This window comes from Rhinopithecus bieti, unplaced genomic scaffold (assembly GCF_001698545.2).
Source record: "Rhinopithecus bieti isolate Rb0 unplaced genomic scaffold, ASM169854v2 scaffold_62012, whole genome shotgun sequence".
In the NCBI taxonomy this organism is placed as follows: Eukaryota; Metazoa; Chordata; class Mammalia; order Primates; family Cercopithecidae; genus Rhinopithecus; species Rhinopithecus bieti.
In genome coordinates, this window is record NW_016823354.1 from 16,477 (window position 1) to 27,041 (window position 10,565).

Genomic DNA, 10,565 nt, shown 5'->3' on the forward strand with positions numbered 1-10,565 from the left:
CAGAATAAATATCTTCAAATATTTTTACAGAGCTTAACTCTTTTTGTTGACCGTATGATCTTTTAGCTTCTATCTTTGTACTGCAACTGGGTACTAATGATGTTATTTGACATGTAGAGGCCGTAAGCAATTATACACAGAAGGTCCTAAATAATATCTGCATGGTTATCTCATTATTGAGTAATAAAGTTACTCTCATGAAAAAAGCTGTATTGCAAAACCATATGGCTTTAGCCATACTCACCACGGTCCAAGAAGAAATGGTTGCAAACCAGAAACAAAATCCTAAGCACCCCCCCTAACTGAATTAATGGCCAGGGAAACCCAAGAGAAACCTGAAAAACTGAATTCCTGCCCATGATGGGAAGGGAGGTCAGACACGCCTCATTATACCTCCTCCCTTTTTGGAGTTTAAGCACCACTGACCAACATTAACATTAAAATAGGCCGGGCATGGTGGCTGAAGCCTGTAATCCCAGCACTTTGGGAGGCCGACACGGGCGGATCACGAAGTCAGGAGATAGAGACCATCCTGGCTAACACGGTGAAACCCCGTCTCTACTAAAAAATACAAAAAACTAGCCGGGTGAGGTGGCGGGCGCCTGTAGTCCCAGCTACTCGGGAGGCTGAGGCAGGAGAATGGCGTAAACCCGGGAGGCGGAGCTTGCAGTGAGCTGAGATCCGGCCACTGCACTCCAGCCTGGGCGGCAGAGCGAGACTCCGTCTCAAAAAATAAATAAATAAATAAAACATTAAAATAGGGATCATAAGTCTGACAAAACAGACTCTGTGGCAAAAGGACATCAAATTCCAACGTGATTCTGATACAGCATCACATGACAGATAGCAGACCCTTAAGGAAATCAAAATATTTTACCGCAAAATATATTTCTTTAACATGTTTTAAAATGGCCCTGCAAAGCCATCTTTTGTGGGAGAAATTTCTATCTGTAGAGAATCTCCATTAATGAAGCCAGGGCTTCCCTTTCCAGGCATTTCCCAGACATAGGAGAGATTAACTAAGTGTCTGCCATCTTTTAAGACCTGAAAAGAGACATTTATCATCTATTCTCTTTTTTTTTTTTGGCGGGGGGGGCGGACGGAGTCTCACTGTATTGCCCAGGCTGGAGTGCAGTGGCGCAATCTCGGCTCACTGCAAGCTCTGCCTCCCGGGTCCACACCATTCTCCTGCCTCAGCCTCCTGAGTAGCTGGGATTACAGGCATGCACCACCACGCCTGGCTAATTTTTTGTATTTTTAGTAGAGACGGGGTTTCACCGTGTTAGCCAGGATGGTCTTGATCTCCTGACCTCATGATCCGCCCATCTCAGCCTCCCAAAGTGCTGGGATTACAGGCGTGAGCNTAAAATATATAAAACCAAACTGTAATTCAACTACCTTGGGCATACTTTCTCAAGACCCCTTGAGACTCTTCCGTGGGCCAAGGTCATTCATACTGGCTCAGAATAAACCTCTTTAAATTGTTTACAGAGTTTTGTTTTTCCATTAGTGCTGTGTTATTTTGAAACTAAATGCTGTGTCTATATTCCAGATAAATCAAATAATATCACTAAGTTAATGGCTAATATGAAAACCCAAGTCTTTCATATCCAAAACATTCTCTAAGCAACTGGCTAAATAGCTGGTTTGGCTCTTGGGAAACTTGGTAAAAATCATGACTTATTCTAGAAATTATAAACATTTGTTGTGTTCTGTCTGGTTTTTGTCTATGTTGCTGTTATAACATTTGTTTACAATTGAGTCAGTGTGGCTTGGCACAGAGGCTCACACCTGTAATCCCAGCACTTTGGGAAGCTGAGGTGGGTGGATCACTTGAGGACAGGAGTTCAAGACCAACCTGGCCAACATGATGAAATCCCATCTTTACTAAAAATACAAAAATTAGCCTGGCGTGGCACACACCTGTAATTCCAGCTACTCGGGAGGCTGAGGCAGGAGAATCACTTAAACCCAGGAGGCAGAGGTTGCAGTGAGCCAAGATCATGTCACTGCATTCCAGCCTGGGCAACAGAGCAAGACTCTGTTTCAAAAAAAAAAAAACCACAGAAAATAAAAAAACAGCTGGGTGTGGTGGCTCATGTCTATAATCCCAGCACTTTGGGAGGCCGAGGCAGGCAGATTCCTGAGGTCAGGAGTTTGAGACTAGCCTGGCCAACGTGGGGAAACCCTGTCTCTACTAAAAATACAAAAATAAGCTGGGCGTGGTGACGTGTGCCTGTAATCCCAGCTACTCGGGAGGCTGAGGCAGGAGAATCGTTCAAACCCGGGAGGCGGAGGTTGCAGTGAGCTGAGATCGCACTCCAGCCTGGGTGACAGAGCGAGACTCTGTCTCGACAAAAGATAAATAAATAATTGAGTCAGTGTGACTCAAAAGACTAAAATAATGATCACTTGAAAAAATCACATTAATTAAAAATGTAACCAAGTAACCTGGCTCAGGTCACATAGTCACTTCCTTCATGTTTTTTAAATTTGGCCTATACTTCATGAGCCTTATAGTTCGTCCAATCCCACTTTCGCCATAAGACGTGATATCTTAGGAATGAGTCTTCCTAGTGACATGGGACTAAACTCCTGGACATAAAAAGAGTCAGAGCATGGGGCCGGGCGCGGTGGCTCAAGCCTGTAATCCCAGCACTTTGGGAGGCCAAGACGGGCGGATCACAAGGTCAGGAGATCGAGACCATCCTGGCTAACACAGTGAAACCCCGTCTCTACTAAAAAATACAAAAAACTAGCCAGGTGAGGTGGCGGGGGCCTGTAGTCCCAGCTACTTGGGAGGCTGAGGCAGGAGAATGGCGTAAACCCAGGAGGCGGAGCTTGCAGCGAGCCGAGATCCGGCCACTGCACTCCAGCCTGGGCGGTAGAGCGAGACTCCGTCTCGAAAAAAAAAAAAGGGGTCAGAGCCAGACACAGTGGTGCGTGCCTGAAATCCCAGCTACTTGAGAGGCTGAAGCAGGAGGATCACTTGAACCTAGGAGCTTAAGGCTGCAGTGAGCTGTGACTGAGCCACTGCACTCCAGCCTGGGTGACACAGTAAGACCCTGTCTCTAAAATAAATAAATAAATATTTTTTTAAATTTAAAAAGGAGTTAAAACTATTGAGTTCATCTACAATGCTTTCTTCAAAAGATATTGATGGAAAGGGGAAAATGTGAAAATGTAAAAGCTGTTGGAACACCCAAAAACACGTGAAGACTCGAGAGAGATGTGACCGTGATTTGAGTCACATGTGGTTACAATGTCTGTTCTCAGATTATAGATTAACTCGCTTTTTTAGTTTTCTTGTCCTGTACAATGACTAGAGAGAACTAAAGGACATTAGGGACAAAACCCTCCTGCCCACTTCTTTTTTTTTTTTTTTTTTGAGACAGAGTTTTGCTCTTGTTGCCCAGTTGGAGTGCAATGGCGGGATCTTGGCTCACTGCAACCTCTGCCTCCTGGGTTCAAGCGATTCTCCTGCCTCAGCCTCCCAAATCGCTGGGATTACAGGCATGTGCTACCACACCTGCTAATTTTTGTATTTTTAGTAGAGACGGGGTTTCTCCATGTTGGTCAGGCTGGTCTCGAACTCCCGACCTCAGGTGATCTGCCTGCCTTGGCCTCCCAAAGTGCTGGGATTACAGGCATAAGCCAACACATCTGGCCCTGTCTTCTTAATTAATGACCCTTGTTAAAGATTAACTTCCTGGCCAGGTGCAGTGGCTCACACCTGTAATCCCAGCACTTGGAGAGGCTGAGGCAGGCAGATCATTTGAGCCCAGGGGTTCAAGACCAGCATGGGCAACATGGCAAAACCCTGTCTACAAAAAATACAAAAATTTGCTGGGCATGGTGGCATGTGCCTGTAGCCCCAGCTACTCAGAAGGCTAAGACAGGAGGATCACTTGAGCGCAAGAGGCAGAGGCTGCAGTGAGCCGAGATTGTGCCACTGTACTCCAGCCTGGGTGACAGAGCAAAACCCTGTCTCAAAAAAAAAGAAAAACGGAAAAACTTCTCTTTTTTGTCCTGCTGTGCTTAGACAAGATGACAGAAACATCATGATTATTATACCCTCTGCAAAAAAAAAAAAAAAAAAAAAGGTTTAATGTACCTTTTCCAAAAGAAGTACTACCTATAATTAATTTGCTGTAACCATGTGCTATCCTTGTATGAATAATGTTGTAATCTTGCAAAACTCCTCTATCTCTGCCTGTACAAATGAAATCGCTAAACTTCCCTATTTTCAAATGCTGGCCCCTTTCCTTTGGAGTTGGTGTTGGTCGTCTAGCCTCACACTTTGTGATTGAATAAACTCTTTAAATTAGATTGTGACCCTTTTGATTATTTTACATTGATGGAGTTTACAAAGTATAATGCACGTTGTTAATTTTTTCTCAGTTACTTAAATTTTATTCACATGGTTCAAAAGCATTACTACGTTAAAATAACAATAAATAAAAAGTATAAAATTCATTTAGTGACCTGTTCCTTCATCCTTATCCCCCCATCCCAGTTTCCATGCCCCATCCTTTGTGTGGTTTCTGAGCCTAGCTCCTTATGGATCTGTGTTTTGATTGGGCTGCAAATATTCACTCCCATCACCTCTCCCCATTGTGGTAGAGTTCACGTCTCTTTTTGGCTGACTTTGGGCTTTGCCATATAGTGTACTTCCTTTGGGCACAAGTGAAAGTGTGTCATATCCAATCAGAGGCTTTAGGAGGACTAAGTTCCCACTACACCTCTTGCACTCCTGCCATCTGCCATGACAAGAACTTGCCCCGGGTAGCCTCTACCTTCAGACTGGGTCCCAAAATAAGAGGCATATGGAGCACATGTGGACCTAATCAGCAGCCCAAAGCGCCTGACCTACAGATCTCTGAGCAAGAAAATGTTGGTCACAAACTAGTTTAACAGTGGTGGGGGCAGTATTTGTTAATATTATTGCAGCAAAATCAAGTCTCACTTTGCTTTTTTAAACTTTATATGTGTCGCTAAGATACGTAGTGACTTCTCCTGTTGGTGCATAGAGTTACTTCTTTGAGTTTCATGGCATTACAGTGTGTGGCTATACTCTGATAAACCAGGCTTCCATTAATGGATATTTGAGTTGGTTCAATCTTTTGCTATCAAAAATAAGGATGTATTGCATAGTCTTGTACAGACATCATTTTGCCTATGTATTCATCAGGGTTATCTAGAGAGACAGGACTAATAGGATAGATGTATCTATGAAAGGGAGTTTATTAAGGAGTATTGACTCACATGATCACAAGGTGAAGTCCCACAATAGGCCATCTGCAAGGTGAGGAGCAAGGAAGCCAGTCTGAGTCCCAAAACCTCAAAAATAGGGAAGCGGACAGTACAACCTTCAGTCTGTGGCCAAAGGCCCAAAAGCCCCTGGCAAACCACTGGTGTAGGTCCAGGAGTCCAAAAGCTGAAGAACTTGGAGTCCGATGTTCGAGGGCAGGAAACATCCAGCACAGGAGAAAGATGAAGGCTGGAAGACTCAGCCAGTCTAGTCCTTCCGTGTTCCTGTGCCTGCTTTTATCCTAGCTGTGCTGGCAGCTGATTAGATGGTGCTCACCCAGATTGAGGGTGGATCAGCCTCTCCTAGTCCACTGACTCAAATGTTAATCTCCTTTGACAACACCCTGATGGACACACCCAGCAACAATACTTGGCATCCTTCAATCCAATCAAGTTGACACTCAATATTAACCATTACAGCACATATGTAAATATATCTATAGAATCATGGAAGTGCTCAGATGGGGGGGATACATGACATTTGAAATATTGGAAGATGTTCCTCAATGGCCCCACTTAGGGACTGTATTTAGAACAATGACACTAATCATCAATTAATGCTGCATTAAATGAAGAAAACGCTTTAGTATTTCTGTCACTTGCATTCCTGTTCTCATCCTCTTCTCTGAGGGTCATCTTCTACATCTTCTTTTCCTTTTTCTTTGCCCCAAGTAACCACCAAGGATCTGTCCTTGACCTTGTATCAGCCAGTATAGGTTAGGTTATGCTGTGTGAAAAATGACCCCCCGCCCCCCATCGCAGTGGCTTACAGCGACAACAGTTCGTTTCTTGCTCATGTTACGTGTCCGTCATGGGCCTGCTACAGCCCTACACAACACTTTTTTCACTCTAGGACCCAGGCTGTTGGAAAAGTCTCTGTTTGGGACATTGATGGTCTTATGGCAGAAAGAAGAGAAAGAGACATGGTAAATCACACACTGATTCCTGCAGTTTCTGCTCAGAGGTGACCCATGTCGCTTCTGCTTACATGTGACTGATTATGCAGGTCTTGTGGCTGCTCCTGGGTTCTCAGCAGGAATGTGTTTAATCCAGATGTGGGGGTGCCACATCTGGGTGAACAAAAATTCAACCTGCCGCAGCCCTATTCTCTTCTTACCCCACAGTGTAGACGTGCGGCCTACACCCATACCCTAGGGAAATCTCATGGACCCCTGTGGTCTCTGCTCCATCTTCAGGCCTGACAAACTCAAGAGCTAAGCTTGCTGGGCTGCCCTGTTAAGCTCTCTTGCCAGAATGTCAAACCCAACATATCCAAAAAGGAGTTCATCCCATTTCCCCCTAAACCTGCTGCTTCTGTGAGACCTTCATCACCCTGCATCCTCCCCAAGTCCTTGCTCCTCTTCCCCCTTCCCTTAGCTTCCAGTCCATTGCCAAGTCCTGTTGATCCTATGTCTACCATGTGTCTCGATTTCAGCCTCTCTCATCTCCATTTGTGCACTCAGGACCTTAATTTTGGAATTCATTTCCTTTATTCATCCCAAACTACCCAGCACACAGTAGATATGCAAGAAATACAAATATTTAAAAATCTGTGGGGCCGGGCGTGGTGGCTAACGCCTGTAATCCCAGCATCTTGGGAGGCCGAGGTAGGAGGATCACAAGGTCAGGAGATCGAGACATCCTGGCTAATATGGTGAAACCCTGTCTCTACTAAAAATACAAAAATTTAGCCAGGTATGGTGGTGGGCACCTGTGGTCCCTGCTACTCAGGAGGTTGAGGCAGGAGAATGGCGTGAATCCGGGAGGCGGAGCTTGCAATAGGCCGAGATTGGGCCACTGCACTCCAGCCTGGGCAACAGAGTGACAGAGCGAGACTCCGTCTCAAAAAGTAAACAAACAAAAAAAACAAAAAAAACCCACTAATCTCCAACAAGTATTTTGGGAGAACTTGCAACAAGCAAGATGCTAGGGATACATCTGCAAACCCAAGCTTCTGCCAACAGTATTACCGCAGCCTCCTACCTGGACTGTCTGCCTTGACCCTCTCTCTTCTTCCATCCACCTTTCAGAGGAGCAGCTGAGGGAGTTTTTCTCATGCAACAGGATGATCTGGTGGATTTCCTGCTACAAAGCCCATCGTGGCTCTCCTCTGCTGCCTGAATAGAGTCCAACCCCTCCCCAATCTGACCCTATCTTCTTTCCCAATTCTCATCTTCATCCTACCTGCACAGCAGCCAAATAAAAGGACTAACCATTATCTGAGCGTTCTTTACATCCTTGCTAATGTCTCAAAGGGTGAATTGGACGTGTCCAAATTCTCCCCTCCTTCAAGGTCCCACATAAATATCTACTCTTTGATGAAACCTTCCTGGATGCTCACCTTACTCCATCCCCACTTAAATTTCCACAGCTGTGTATTTGAAACTCCACTTGCCACTTTTTCCTGTGACAGCTAAGTGTGTACATATGTTCTCTTCCCCCAGCTCATGAGCTTCTTGTGAGCTGGAGCTGTGCCTGCTTAATCCTTGTCTTCCCATAGCACCCTGAATGGTGTAAATGCTCTAGAAGCATTTGTTGAATGAATGAATTTGTTATAGGCAAGAAGAAGTAAGAAAATGAAGTGCATTGGGCCAGGCGCAGTGGCTGATGCCTGTAATCCCAGCACTTTGGGAGGCCAAGACGGGCGGATCACCTGAGGTCGGGAGTTCGAGACCAGCTTGACCAACATGGAGAAACCCCCATCTCTACTAAAAATACAAAAAAATTAGCCAGGCATAGTGGCGCATGCCTGTAATTTCAGCTACACGGGAGGCTGAGGTGAGGCAGGAGAATCGCTTGAACCCAGGAGGTGGGGTTTGCAGTGAGCTGAGAACATGTCATTGCATTGCACTCTAGTCTGGGCAACAAGAGCGAAACTCCATCTTAAGGGAAGGGGAGGGGAGGGGAGGGAGTGTTTCCCTATAAGACACCTGAACCACAGATCTAAAAGAATGCCTTGCCAGTACTCTTCTGAGCACTTGGAGTATACTAAGCCCAGGCCTAAAGTCCTTGATTGCAAATAGTGAATGCTTAGACTCCCTGGATCTCATTTTATGACTCTCCACTCTCTCTGCAGTCACTAAGGGTGGGAGCCTTTGCTTCCCGTTTTCGTCTTACAGATCAGACAGTTTATTATTTTTTTGAGACAGTCTCGCTCTGTCACCCAGGCCAGAGTGCAGTGGTGCCATCTCAGCTCACTGCAACCTCTGCCTCCCAGGTTCAAGCAATTCTCCTGCCTCGGCCTCCCAAGTAGCTGGGATTACAGGTATATGTCAGCACGCCCAGCTAATTTTTGTATTTTTAGTAGAGACAGGGTTTTGCCATGTTGACCAGGCTGGTCTCGAACTCCTGGCCTCAAGTGATCCACCTGCCTTGGCCTCACAAAGTTCTGAGATTACAGGCATAAGCCACTGTGCCCGGCCCAGGTCAGACAGTTTAAACTAACACAGAAATGCCAAGGGAGAAATGCCAACACAGAATGCAGATGCTAATGTTTAGCATCTTTTTAGCACCTTTTGAGCCTGGACAATTTAATTATTTGCTGGGAGAAATCTTAAGATCAAAGCTTATTTGGAGGCTGGGTGCACCAGCACTTTGGGAAGACAAAGTGGATGGATTGCTTGAGCCCAAGAGTTCAAGACCAGCCTGGGCCACATGGTGAGACCTCGTCTCTACAAAAAAAAAAAAAAAAAAAAAAAAGTACAAAAATTAGCCAGATGTCGTGGTGTGCTCTGTAGTCCCAGCAACTCAGGAGTCGGAGGTAGGAGAATTGCTTGCATCCAGAAGGTCAAGGCTGCAGTGAGCCTGTGACTGGGCCACTGTACTCCAGCCTGGGTGACAGAGAGAGACCCTGGCCCCAAAAAACAAAAAAAGCAACACACACACACAACCTTATTTGGCTCAGAGGCAGATTTTCCTGGCCTCGAGGAGGGCTGCGGTCACCTCTGGCATACAAAGATGCTTAGAACCCATAGCCTCCTGTGTGGGTAAATCCATGCTAAAGGAATAAACACTGAACTGAATAACTCCTGAAATGTCCTGTGTTAACATCACTGTGTTAACGGTGAGGGGTTAAAGAGCTGCTTCCCTAAGGGACTGGAACAGATGGAAGAGACCCACCTCATGGCCAGTAGGCCATGCACTATTCTAGGAGGAGCTTAAACGGTAGGGTACGTGGTAGCTTATGCATCCCAGTATTCTTCCTGGCAGGAAGGCTGGAAAGGGACAGTGAAGGTCGGTCACTTGCCTTGGGAACATCAGTACAGACGCCTGCTGGGAAACGGAGAGAATGGCGCTGGAAGGGCCAGGACAAGATGACTCTTGGGAGAGGCGCCCAGGCCCCACTGCCTGCTGGAGGAGGGAGGTTGATAGCAGTGGGCCAGGCAGTGGTCCCAGCTTTGTATTCGAAAAGGCCCTAGAGTTTAGGCTTTGGATCTTACTGCTGTATGAGGCTGCAGCGTCACAGAGAAGACAGTGATGAGAAAAATGTCACTTGCACTCTCTCCAGCATCACTGCACAGTTTCTGAGGCACTACCAATTAGTAGACTTTTCCATGAATTCTGAAACTGTCTTATAAAAATCACAAATGCATTACATTGTATATTTGGATGTTAAAATCATTTTTATTAAATTGAATACTTTTAAAATATTTCATAATTATCATAATCTCATTTTGGCTCTTTTTTCCCCCCTTCCATTTATTAAATGTGTTTCCCAAAAAGTGGAAGCTCTGAGGTTGAATATGAGAAAAGCAAATAAGACTCTCTCTCATCAAGCCAAGGGTAAGATGTGGCAACTGTTAAACTTACAGGCTGATTCAAACAAAACCCAGACAGCTCCTGGTGAGCATAAAATAGAATTGGTTTCTTATTTGGGATGCCAAAGTGGGCGGATCACCTGAGGTCAGGAGTTCAAGACCAGCCCAGCCAAGATGGTGAAAACCCATCTGTAGTAAACATAACAAAAATGAGCAGGGCATGGTGTCGTGTGCCTGTAATCCCAGCTACTCATGAGGCTGAGGCAGGAGAATCACTTGAATCTTGAACTCAGGAGGCAGAATTTGAAATTGAATCTTGAACTCAGGAGTGCAGATCACGCCACTGCACTCCAGCCTGGGCGACAGAGTGAGACCTGGTTCCTTAGGAGGTCTCCTACACATTCTGCACAATCTCTGAGGGAAGATTGTGTGTGTGTGTGTGTGTGTGTGTGTGTGTGTGTGTGTGAGAGAGAGAGAGAGGGAGAGAGGGAGAGAGAT